Source organism: Ovis aries, chromosome 8 (assembly GCF_016772045.2).
Source record: "Ovis aries strain OAR_USU_Benz2616 breed Rambouillet chromosome 8, ARS-UI_Ramb_v3.0, whole genome shotgun sequence".
Classification (NCBI taxonomy): domain Eukaryota; kingdom Metazoa; phylum Chordata; class Mammalia; order Artiodactyla; family Bovidae; genus Ovis; species Ovis aries.
Window position 1 is genome coordinate 83832412 of NC_056061.1, and position 13076 is coordinate 83845487.

Consider the following 13076-nt stretch of genomic DNA (forward strand, 5'->3'; position numbering starts at 1 on the left):
CAGCCTGTTTAATTTGGGGTGATGGCTCAGTGGGTAAAGAATCCACTTGCAATGCAGGAGACACAGGAGACGTGGTGGGTTCGATCCCTGGGTCGGGAAGATCCCCTGGAGAAGGAAATGGCAACCCACGCTAGTATTCCTACCTGGAAAATCCCATGGACAGAGAAGCCTGGTTGGCCACAGTCCATGGGGCCACAAAGAGTCGGACACAACTGAGCAATTAAGTGCACACATACAAGGTAAAGGAATCTTCCCTTGTCTTTTGGGGAAAATTCCCTTAAAATAACTGTTGAAGAGAGAAAAACCCAACATCCTATAGAAACAGGGCAACAGAAGAATAAAAATGTTCATTGGAATGATCTCCATTTTGTAATAACCTGAATCACCACTTGATGGCACCAAAGAGTAAGAAGCCCAGAAGGGCTTCCCACTGCTGACCAAGGAGGCGTTTAAACGTCATTTTTCCCAGCGGGAGGGAGGAGGGATGCTATTGTTTGAAATTATGTTTGGATGTATTTTGTTCTCAGAAGCGCTTGTTACTGTGCCTCCCTCATCCCCTCCCTAGGACAGACACCGTTGTCCAGGCTGGAGTTAAAATCCGCTTAGAAAGGGACTGCTCAGACAGTGATGGGGGTGCTTCTGGGGAACTTGAAGGCGGGGCCGTGAACGCCCGCAGGTCTGGGGGACCATAGGCTAGAGGATTGGTTTTAAGACAGGCTGCAGACTCTCGGGGGCTAGTGCCGGCCAGGAAGTCCTAGCAGAGCTGGCCCAGGGTGTGGGAAGGTGGGGGGCAGCAGATTGGGAGACACTTGTCATGGACCCCAAGGGAGGGTACCCCAGAGAGGTGGCCCCACGCTGCTTCCTCCCTGGCTGGGGGGGGGGGGGGGGGCGGCTGTGGTGGGGCGGGTGTCACGTGGCAGCCTGGGGATGACCTCCTGCTTTACTGTGCAGGGCGAGAACCAGCACTGGGGATGGAGGTGGGGTGCCGCAGGGAGACGTCCCAGAGCCAGGCCAGGAGGGGGCCCTGCGGAGCCAGCATTCAGGGGACGGCTGTGGGGAGGGCACTGTCCGGGGCCGGGGGTCCACCTCCGTGTGCGCCCCAGGCCTGCTTCCCTGGGGCTGCTCCTAGCTAAAGCTGAGCGGCTTCCCGGTCGGGGTCTCCCCTGGCAGCCAGCTGGCGCTGCAGGATGCGCCGCCGGGCCTTCTGCAGGCGGATCAGACGCGTCCGCCAGCCGTCCTCCCGCCCCTTCGCTCAGGGTGAGACTCGCCCGGGGTCTGGCGCCTCCCAGCGGCTGCTCTCTTCCCCTCTCGTCTCTTGCAGGCATCTCCCCTCACACCGTTCCTGCATGCGAATCCTACCTCGTTTGCCTCTCAGAGGCCGGAGAGGGGGGCGCTCACACCCGCTCCTGACACCCTGAGGTCCCAGAGCCGCCCTTACATGCAGCGCTGTATCCACTCTGCAGAGCGGGAGGGAGGGAAGGACTCGGTGGGCATTGAAATGGCTGAGCTGAGCATCTTAACTGCCTCCATACCCGAAAGAAGCCATTTAAACCTGAAGCGATGAGTACCGTCGAGGCGCCAAAATTAAGGATGTTTCCAGAACAAAGCGGTTCCGGGAGTTCACGCTCGGCTCTGGAAAATTCGAAATGGATGTAGTTCTCCATATCTGAGTCAGGGAATCAAGCTACACCTGATTCGTTGCTCACGGGGCCCTGTCCAGGTCGCTCCTGACTTGTGAATCTGGGACGCCCCAGTGACCACTCACCTCAGCGGCTCCTTTGTGATGGGCTGGCTCTGTGTTGCTAGTGGGATGGAGCTTTGGGAGGGGAATTCCTTCTTAGAGTGTGTTGAACAGTGTCCCTCCCAAAGTCACGTCCACACAGAGCCTCGGGATGTGAACTTATTTGGAAATAAGGTCTTTGCAGATGTAACTGAGGGTCAAGCTGAGGTTACCCTGGATTAAAGTACAGCCCTGAATCCCTGAGGGTCTCCTCCTAAGAGACAGACACTGGAGGAGGCCACAAAGACAGGGGCAGGGAGCAGAGGGTGCTGGGGGCCCAGAAGCTGGAGGAGGCCTTTCTCTTAGAGCCTCCGTGGGCCGCAGGCCCTGGGTGCGCCTGGATCTCAAGCTTCTGGCCTCCAGGACTGTATTGCTTTGCCGCTCAGTCCTGTCCGACTCTCTGCGGCCCCATGGATTGCAGCACGCCAGGCTTCCCTGTTCTTCGCCGTTTCCTGGAGCTTGCTCGAACTCATCCACCTGGGAACAACTGCCAAATGGTTAAACACCATGAGGGCTATCCATAGAATATGATTCAGCCTTGAAAAGGGCCTTCTAGGGGGCAAAAGAAGAAGAAAAGGACATTCCAACACATGGTACAGCCTGGATGGACCTGGAGAACATCAAGCTGGGCCCTCCATAGTGGTCAAGTGGTTAAAAATCCGCGCTTCTACTGCAGGGGAGCGGGTTCCATCCCTAGTCAGAGAACTCAGGTTCCACTTGCCACACAGCGGAAAGGCAAACAAGAACCAAGACATCATGCTAAGTGACATCAGCCAGCTCCAGACCAGTGTTGTGTGACTCACTCACATGAGGTCTCCAGAGCAGTGAGACTCGGCAGAGTAGAGGTTACAGGGCCCGGAGGAGGGAGCAGTGGGGACTTAGTGTGCAGTGGGTACAGACTGTCAGTTTGGGAAGATGAAAAAGCGCTGGAGATAGTGAAGTCTGCACAGTACTGTTGGTTGCAGTTAGTGCTGCTGAACTGTACGCTTAAATTCAAGTGTACATTTTCTGTCATGCATATTTAACCACAAAAAAACACAAGGTACCAAACTGTCCAATATAATGTGTTCTATTGTTCGACCTTGACAAATATAGTTCAGTAACAACTGGAAGGCCAGCTGGGTTCAAGCTGAGACTTGGTGGACTCCTTGGAGTTCTGGGCTGGAACATGGCCACACTGGGGAGCTGGGCCCTGACCTGTGGTCAGCCTTCTCCTCTCTCCTTGCGTTGGGCCCCATCCCTGACCCTGAGGGGCCTCATGCACGGCCGTGTAGATGCCCTTCGCCCCACATGAGGGCTCCTGGCAGCACGGTTGACCCTCGTGGAGGTGGGGCCGGGCCCTGGAGGCAGGCTCAGAGCTGTTTGACCCGGAGCACCCGGGTCCTGGGCGCTTAGAGCACGGCCTATGGCTTCAGGCCAGCCCAGGGCCTGTGGCTGTGAACTTTGTTGGCTGGGACTTGATGGGGCGGGTCACTGGGGTCTTTAAAATGTGGAGCTTGGGGTAGGGGGCCCACTTCTCAGGCCTAGGGCAGTGTAAGACAGTTGGGGACCGCTGTTACCTGTGTTGAGATGGGGCAAGGGCTAGAGAAGCCATCAGCCTGACTTGAATCCCTGTTTCTCTTTTTGGCCCTGCAGAATCTGGGTCCCTGGCCCCACCCACCCCAGGAGGGTTCCCTGCCTCATGAGGCTGCCCCTTCCCAGCCTCCCTTCCAGTGGGCTGAGAGATTTGACCTTGGAGAGCAGTCAGCCAGATTCAGCCTGCCTGGGCTTTGCCTCGGCTGCTGGTGACAAGGAGGTTGGACACTGAGAGTCCCCTCTGGTGGGGGCAGGTGCCAAGGGGAGGACCCAGAGCCCAGGGCAGCAGCATCAGGGCTGTGAGGGCAAGGGAAGAACAGAATCGCCAGGGCTTGGCGGAGGCAGTGGCGCATCTTGATGGAGCTAATTCTGCCGCACGATTTTAGCATCACGCAGTTGTTTTTGGCATCTTTAACTTAGCCTGGATTTTTCTGTCCTCCTGGAGATTCTGTGAGTTGGTGAATGTGCTTTTAATAAATCGCCTTTCTACTCAGATTAGCTGGAGTCTGTTTCTGTTGTTTGCCAGTTAAGAAACCAGACTGATAACAGCTCCCTGGGCACACGTGGAATTTAGGGGCTAGAAGTGCCTGCGAAGTAGCTTCTGTGTGGTTTTCTTTTTTGTTAAATTTATTTTTATTTTTGGCCGTGGTGGGTCTTCGTTACCGCATATGGGCTTTCTCTAGTTGTGGCGAGCAGGGGCTCCCCTCTAGTTGTGGTCCTTGGGCTTCTCTTTGTGGTGGCTTCTCTTCTTGTGGAACTCGGGCCCCAGGGCTCACGGGCTTCAGGAGTTGCAGCACGTGGGCTCGGTAGTTGCTTTCCCAGGCTCTGGAGGGCTGGCTCGGTCGTTGGGGCACGTGGGCTTAGTTGTTCCACGGCATGTGGCATGTTCCCAGACCAGGGATTGAACCAGTGTCTCTTGCATTGCAAGGTGGATTCTCAACCAGTAGATCACCAGGGAAGGCCCCCTTTCTGTGTAGTTTTAAGTGAAGCCTTCCAGGTTATTGATTGCAGGTATGTGCCTGAGAACTGGGTGGGAAAAAGGGTATTTGGGTTTTGATTTATAATGCAGCTTTCTTAAAAAGGACGTTTTCCAAAATGGAGAAATCAAACGTGCTGCGCACACCTTCCCCTCCATACACACAACACTATGCAGCCTTTAAAAGGAGTGGAATTCTGACACACGCGACAACATGGATGCTCCTGAAGACCTCATGCCAGGATGGACATCGTGCAGACCCAGAAGGACACGTATTGTACGATTCCACATGTGTGAGGTCGCTAGAGCAGTGAAATCCATAGAAAGAGCAAGTAGAAGGATGGCAGCTGGGGCCTGAGGAAAAGGGCTAATGGGGAACCTTTGTGTAAGGGGCAGGGTTTCAGTCTGCGAAGATGAAGAACATTCTGGAGATGGATGGTTGCACAACAAGGTGAATGTACTTAACGCCAATGACCTGTACACTCAAACATGGTTAAAATGGTACATTTCATGTTATGTATATTTTAGCATAAAAATCACCAAAATAGAGGTCTTCCAGAGAGAAGGTTTTGTGTATCAGTCTGTCTGATCGTGAAACTTGAACCCACATTAGATTTCCTAAGTCTTCAAGTAGGGCCCCTAGAAACTGCTTGCAAGAGGATGAGGATAGGGCCGTCTTTGTGGTAAGGACTGGCCGTGGTCCCCTCACATGACTGCTCACTGAAACCAAAGCAGATGCTGACGGTCTGAGGTGGGGGCTCTCTCTGTGTGCTCAGTCGTGTCCAACTCTGTGGCCCCATACGGACTGTAGTCCACCAGGCTCCTCTGTTCATAGAGTTCTCCAGGCAAGAATACTGGAGTGGGTTGCCATTCCCTTCTCCAGGGCAACACAGGAGACCTGGGATCAATCCCAAGTCTGAGCGACTAACACTGACACTCACACTCCTGCATTGCAGGCAGATTCTTAACTATCTGAGCCACCAGGGAGAGAGCCCCACTGCAAAACTGAGCCCTCCACGGCACCGGGCAGCTCTGGCCTGCTTCAGCCAGGGCAGGAGATGGAGGAGGATGTAGATGGGATGGTCCAGAGCTGAGGGCCTTAGGAAAGCTTGTGTCTCCGAGGAGCCTCAACATTTCACTGCAAACTAGAGTAGAATAGAAGGTGGTGTTGACCTAAGTGCTGCACAGCCCTGGTCCAGGGTGGCCTTTCCTCTTGATAAATGCTCATTGTTCTGGACGCATCAGTGATGATTGCAGACTGCTGAGAATTCTTGGTCCAAGAGGGCAGGATGTGGTCACGCTGAACGCCTCCAGACTGCTATATCCAGAGGGCGATATTGACTTTAGGGACACTTAGGAGTTGATGGTTCGAGACATCACGGCACAGGTATTGTCTGTCCACCCTGGTTATCGGAGGGACTTGGGAGCGTGAGCCTGGGCATGCACTGATGTGTCTGCCCAGGCCACGTGTCCTGTGTATGTTGGGCTCCCCCTGGGCCAGAATCCTAATATTTCAGGGTATGGGCCTCCTGCTAGAAGAATCCTCTCACACAGGAGTGATGCACGCAGCATGGTCCTCAGCCAGGGAAGGGTGGAGATCTAGAACCATCCACCAACTGCTCCCAAGGCGGCCTCGACTGGAGAGATTTAATGAAACTTCCCAAAGATGCTGGACGGTTGTGTGTCCTTAATGCCCCTGGGAGACATCTCACGTTGGGGGAACCTAGGTTGCCCATCTCCATCTGGAAGGAGTGGAGATGCGGAATCCTAACCCAGCGGCAACCACTTTCAGGGATAAACACAAGAACTGTGTGAGGAGCTGCTGATGCGTCCCGGGGCTGCTCAGAGGTGAACAGGTGAAGGCTGGGGGCCAGAGGGAGGGCTTGGGGGCTGTTGGGACACAGGGTGTTGCTGGGGAGCCAGGGCCTGCAGGACAGGATCAAGGTGGTCAGCTGCTGAAGCACCCCACCCCCCCGCCCCTGCCCAGAGGCCTCTCCTGTGACAGTTTAGGGCCTTAGCTGACTGGTCACTGTTGCGAGCTGAGTTACATCCCCCAGATTGATGTGTCGGAGCCCCAGCACCCCAGGATATGGCTGTATGTGAAGACAAGGCTCTTAAAGAGGTGGTTAAGTTACAATGAGGTCCTCAGGGTGGGCCCTGATCCAGATGACTGGGGTCCTGATGAGAAGAGATTAGGACGCAGACACATGCAGAGTGACGTGAGGAGGCAGAGAGAAGACGGCTGTCTGCATGCCAAGGAGCGAGGTCTCAGGAGGAACTGACCCTGCCAGCACCGTGACCTCAGACCTCTGGTGTGAGTTAGGCAAAATAAATAAAATCAGCCTTAATTTGTCCCGACTTTAAGCTGGACACTTGTGTTTTTGTCTGATACAATTTTTATAACCAAGCACAGGGCAGCTGAGTAGGTCTAACCCGGCCGTGGTTGCAGGAGACATTTAACTATTGGTTTCTTCTGGCTGCAGACACCGCAGAGTGTCCTACTTGGGAGCAACATACACATATTGACTTACCAATAATGAGCTTGTCGTATGGGTTGTTTTCAAACAATGGGAGCAAGGTTAGTTGGATCCATTTTCACCTTTGTGACCTGCCACCTAGATTGCCTGGCAGTTACACAGTAGGCCACAATAAGGCACTCTGGTTTTGCAAAAGAGAGTCGCAAGCCCTTACCCTCTAAATTACCGCAGGCCTAATGCCCAAGGACCCCCTCAAAACCCTAAGGAAACAGAAGTCAGCAGCATGGCATCATGTTATATTCAGAGGCATTTGCTAGGTGCTCATTGTAATCAGTGGAGACAGATTAGTTCAGCAAACCATCACCCAAGAGCTTCAAAGTTTCCCTCTCAGTGACGTGAAGCCAGGTATTTGTCAAACCACCTGTCCGTGCTCAGCCCTGGTGTTCTCAGGGAATGTAGGTGTGGTTCCTTCTCCAAGTGGGGTAGAGTCCAGCTGGGGAAATTGGACTAACATTCAACAAAGAATTAGAAAACAAGCAGTATTTAAAATTGTGGTACCAGGCTTCCCTAGTGAGCTCAGTGGTAAAGAATCTGCCTGCAATGCACTGGGTTCAATCCCTGGGTCAGAAAGATCCCTTAGAGAAGGAAATGGCAACCCACTCCAATATTCCTGCCTGGAGAATCCCCATGGACAGAGGGGCCTGGCGGACTACAGTCCATGGGGTCACAAAGAGTCAGACGCGAGACTGAGCGACTTCACTGTAAACTACCTGGATAACAATGAGTCTACTTACTATCTGATCATGATGCGTGATCCTTTAAGAGACAATGAAGAATGACTGGCAAAACAACTGGTGCAATTGAGGAAGAGATATTTAAAGCTTCCTAACACTTAATAGGAAATCTTAAACATTTTATTTACAGCAAAAAAAAATCTTGCCTGCCAGTGCAGGACACGCGGGTTCGATCCCTGGTCTGGGGAGATCTCCCATGCCTGGGAACAACAAAGCCTGTGCACCACAGTTATTGAACCTGTGCTCTAGAACCTGAGAGCTGAAACTACTGAGCCCACGTGTCCTCGAGCCCAGGCTTCACAACGAGAGAAGCCACCACAAGAAGCCCGCACGCAGCGACTAGAGAGGAGTCTCCAAGACTAGATGAAAGCCCAGGCAGCAGTGAAGACCCAGCACAGCCCCAAATGAGGAAACGCATACAGTTATGAAAATGTAAATAAAAATAAAACCGTGGTACTAACTTTATACATAATTGATTTATTTAGCTTATTCTTTCACTCAGCCTATGCCAGATGAGTAAGACTTTGTCTCTGCCTCCAGGGGCTAAGTGTTTGGAGGTAAACAGACACACAAACAAGTAACTCTAATAAAATAATTAAATAGGTACAATCGCTGAGCACCAAAGAATTGATGCTTTTGAACTGTGGTGTTGGAGAGGACTCTTGAGAGTCCCTTGGACTTCAGGGAGATCCAACCAGTCCATCCTAAAGGAAGTCAGTCCTGAATATTCATTGGAAGGAGTGATGCTGAAGCTGAAGCTCCAGCATTTTAGCCACCTGATGCGAAGGGCCAACACATTGGAAAAGACTCTGATACTGGGAAAGATTGAAGGTAGGAGGAGCGGAGCTGACAGAGGATGAGATGGTTCAGTAGCATCACTGACTCAATGGACATGAGTTTGAGCAAACTCCAGGAGATGGTGAAGGACAGGGAAGCCTGGTGTGCTGCAGTCCACGGGGTCGCAAAGAGTTGGACGTGACTTAGCAACTGAACAACAGCAACAACAAATCACAAAAGTTAGAGAACTCTTCTGCATGGGTCCGAAGTCCCAGCTATTCAGGTTAGCTGCTTGTGGTACTCTCAATATGTGAATTTTTGTCATTTGAAAATGACCGATATTTTCAGTCTCCTTGAAAAAATTGTAGGTGGAAAAACATTGTTTGCCCAAACCCACAGTCACTGGCAGAAAAAGGACAATGGGTAGAAGTTCAATGTGCCCAAATTTGACCTTGGACTAAATTTGTAATTTCAGACATTCTTTTAAGTAGCCCCGTGGGCCATTAGGAAAGGCAGGTCAAAGACGTGTCTTCAAGCTTCCTAGAAGGAAAAGAAAACCCCTAAGTGCACACTTTATGGTGTTCTATTGACATAAACAAATTGGCTGCTGCTCAGAAGGAAATCAGTCCCTCCGGATGCAGAAATCTCTGACAGGAGACTCAAGTTACGGTGGGAAGCCTGCTAGCCGGCTCCAACATGAACACAGTCTTCATCTTTTTATGTCTCTCTCTCTTTTTTTTTTATAGAGCCTCTAAATGTTAGCTGATGAATATCTCCAAAGGATAATTTAGAAAGTACAGTTTTATGAAGGGCCGAGACAATGCTGGCCAAGAATGCAGGGCTGAACCCAGGGTAATATTTAGAACATCCAGAGGGATGGACAAACTCCATGACCCCAGGCAATGCTCCAAAAATACTCTTTCTCACAAGTGGAGTTTTCATGATGTTTGGACAAGGGAGAGCACACGATTACAATCTAGGTAAGGAATCTAGAGGGCAAGTGTCTATGTTGCCGATTCGGTGCTGACTCAGAGCAGAAGGAGACAGGCCATCTGTTATCATGAAGGAAGATGCCCGGTGCTGCAGCTGTGTCTACACAGGTGACCGCCACACCACGACTGTCCCCACTGCCCCTCGGGGTCGAGAGCCGTCTTGCTTGAGGACTGCTGGCCTCGGTGTGGGTCACTTCACACTCTCCCTGCAAAGGCACTTCTTGCTGAGCTGGAAGAGTCTTTTCTGGCAGATTCTAAATACCGAGGGGAAACCGGGGGAGGCTCAGGGCTGGGGACCTAGTCCCCACGGCAGGGCCTAATCTGGGCTCCGGCTCCTCCCAGAGTCTACCCGGGAGGGCTGCTTCCCCCAGTGTGGCATCCTCCATGGGCTCCGCTCCACCATGTTCGCATGGTCCCCGCCACACCGGCCTGCCTGGTCAGAGGAAAACCAAGGGCAGGGTGTCGAACATGCATTTCTCTTTAAGATTCGATGTTTAAGAAATGTGCGCTGAAAGTAAAGATCCTTACTTGGGAGAGACCCAACTGATGCCGGGCCAGGGCCGGCAAAGAGAAGCAGGGCAAAGATTCCCCGAGGCTGATGGGATTCGGAGCAGAGTTCTGTTCTCAGGGTTTTATCTTGGGCTTTTATCTGGCCAACGGGATCTGAGGTCCCTTTTGCAGGATTGGCGGGCAGAGGGCGGGGCCAGGCCCATTCTGAGATCCTGTCAATCAAACAGATGGGACAAAACTTCACTCATCACTCCAATCAAGCTTGCGAGTCCCAATTTCTAGCAGACCTGAAGTTGCTTAGCTGACAAATGATGAACCCAGACAACTGGGGCTAAATGACTAGCCTGCCGTTTTGAGGAGCTGCTGCTCGAGCATGGACTCTGGGGCCATCTTTCCCTGTGGACATGAGGGCTCACACCTGCCCCACCCGGGCCCTTTCTCTTGGTCTGAGCGGCCCACCCTCTTCCTCTGCTAGCCCTCACATCTTTCTAGCTCTCAAGGGGAGTGCTGGCCTTTGGGAAGTTCTAAGTTCTCTCACTTCTGTGATTCGTTGTTGCTGTTACTCAGTTGCTAAGTCATGTCCCACTCTTCATCTCCTGGAGTTTGCTCAGACTCTTGTCCATTGAGTTGATGAGCCCACCCAACCATCTCATCCTCTGTTGCCCCCTTATCCTCCTGCCCTTAATCTTTCCCAGCACTGTTTGGGAAGGGCTTTGGGAAGCACTGGATAGCTGTCTCCCCATAACCAAGGGCTTGACAGCCAAGGTTCAGTAGAGGTCCGTCCAGATGAAGAGAACATCCTAGGATGTGACTGGAGTTCACTGGGCGCCCATGGGGTTGAAAAGTGAAGTCACTCAGTCATGTCTGACTCTTTGCGACCCCATGGACTGTAGCCTACCAAGCTCCTCCATCCATGGGATTCTCTAGGCAAGAATACTGCAGTGGGTTGCCATTTCCTTCTCCAGGGGATCTTCCCAACCCAGGGATTGAACCCAGGTCTCTCGCATTGGAGGCAGATGCTTTACCCTCTGAGCCACCAGGGCAGCCCATGGGGTTCACACAGAGCAAAGTCCACATGGCATTCAGAGGGTTTGGAACTTAAGCGTAAACTCTTGAGGAAATGGGGGGCTTCCATGGTGGCTCAGCAGGCAAGAATCTGCCTGCAGTACAGGAGCTCCAGGAGACTCAGGTTCGATCCCTGGGTCGGGAAGTTCCCCTGGAACAAGAAATGGCAAACCACTCCAGTATTCTTGTCTGGAGAATCCCATGGACAGAGAAACCTGGCGGGCTACCATCCATAGAGTTGCAAAGAGTCGGACACGACTGAAGTGACTGAGCACGCTCGATGAAGGAAAGGGTTTCTACCATGTGTGGCTCCACTTCTGCCTTCCGCCACCTGATGCGTCTACCATTCATGTGTTCCTCCACTTCTGGGTCCACTCTGCGGCCTCCTTGGTTACCAAGCTTCCTCCTCACTTGATCCCATAAAGCCCTTTGCTGGCCATGTCTGCCATGTTTCCCTGTTGTTTGATGGGAGAAAAAGGGATGTTGTTTCTGTAGGCAACTTGTGGAGGTGAAAGCTAGAACTGCCTCCCACCCTGGATGTTTGGGACTGTGGATTCCTCATTTTTGGCCTCTGTCGTCTGTTGCCCCTTCTCTCTACACTTCCCCCACCCCAGACTCTCCTTGCCTCTCAAGAGGAGGACGATTACTCACAAAGACCAGCCGGGCACAGAAATAGCCAACCTATTTGTGGTTTAAATGCAAGCAGTTTTATTTTTACAGAGAGTTGCTGCGTTTTCTCTAAGTATAAAGCATCATCTACCACGAGTGAAATGCCTGCTCCATCTGCAAGAGTCCCTGCTTTTGTTACTGGTGCCAATTAGTCACAAAACAATCAGCGCCTTCCCTGCCCACTTGATCAGGGGAAGAGAGTGCCATCTTCTCCAGACTCCCCCCGGGGCATCTCCTCCTACCTGGACCCCATCTGGCCACTCCAGGCACCGCTTCCTGCTGCCTTGTTTTTTGTTTACCTGGTGACCGTTACCAGTTTCCAAATGTGGCATCTTGTTCCCTGCAGGATGGACAGATGCCTCTGCTCTGTTAGGAGCTGGGAGAAGCAAATTGGGGAGGCCCTCTGTTCTGTTGACTTAAATCGTGACGTTGGAGACTTTCTTCCCGTGGGTCCCTCAGCTCAGAGTTTCACAGCCCCCGAAAGGACAGGGTGAAGGGTTCATAGATCCGGACAGTCCCTGAGCTTGTGAGCAGCGGCTGCCGTGGAGCCGAGGAGTGGAGCGCTCCCCGTCCTTCCCTCCTCTTTTCCTTCTGGTCTCTTCCTTCCCGCCCGTGACCTTGGCACCTTCTCAGCCAGCCTGATCCTTCTCTCCCAATCGTACTTGCTTCTGCGTGTCTGGTCTCCTCTCCTCCGACCGCTCCTTTCTCTCAGCCTGGCTGGTGGCCTTAGGCGGTCCCAGTTTCCCTGCAATTTCTGATGATCTTCGGGGCAAAGGAAAGGTCTTCAGGAGGCTGACTCTCCTTCTTTGGAGCATCGCATCCAGGTAATGAAATCGCACTGAGTCTCCCCCATCTTCTGCTCTGCTGCTTAGCACTGCCTGCCCAGTAGGTGCCCGGACCTCACCTTGTTCTGCCTGCCGTTTGGAGACCTTCAGGGAGGTGCCCTGGTACCCCCCTCCTCTTCCACTGGAGGGCAGAGCCGCGGGTCAGGTTTCCCACCAGGCCAATTTGGCTGGCCTCTCGTCTTCTTGCTTACGAAAACAGTCGGAAGAAGGCTCCGTCTGTGGCTCCTAAGGCTGCTTTCCCATAGAATCCTGATTTGCTTTCCTGCCCTCTGTTGATCAAATCAGTCCCAGGAGTCCACGGCTACTTTGCCGCAGTAATCGTGAAGGAATACTTTGGGGGAAAGAAAAAGGAATAAATGCTGCCACAAATGGGTGGTGGGGGTCTTCACCACAAGGCTTGGCTACTCAGACCCTCCAGAAGCCTCTTGCTTGGTCTTGGCGCCTTCACGTGGGGTCTGTTGACCAAGAAGAGGGTCTCAGGAGAAAGTAACTTGAATGCCTGGGTGAGGATCTGCATCTCACAGAAACAGCTGCTCCCAGGAATCGTCTTTGAGCCAGGCTGAGAAGCGAGCTGGGCACTGGTGCTCATCCACCCCTGGGACCCAGTTCTGGGCTC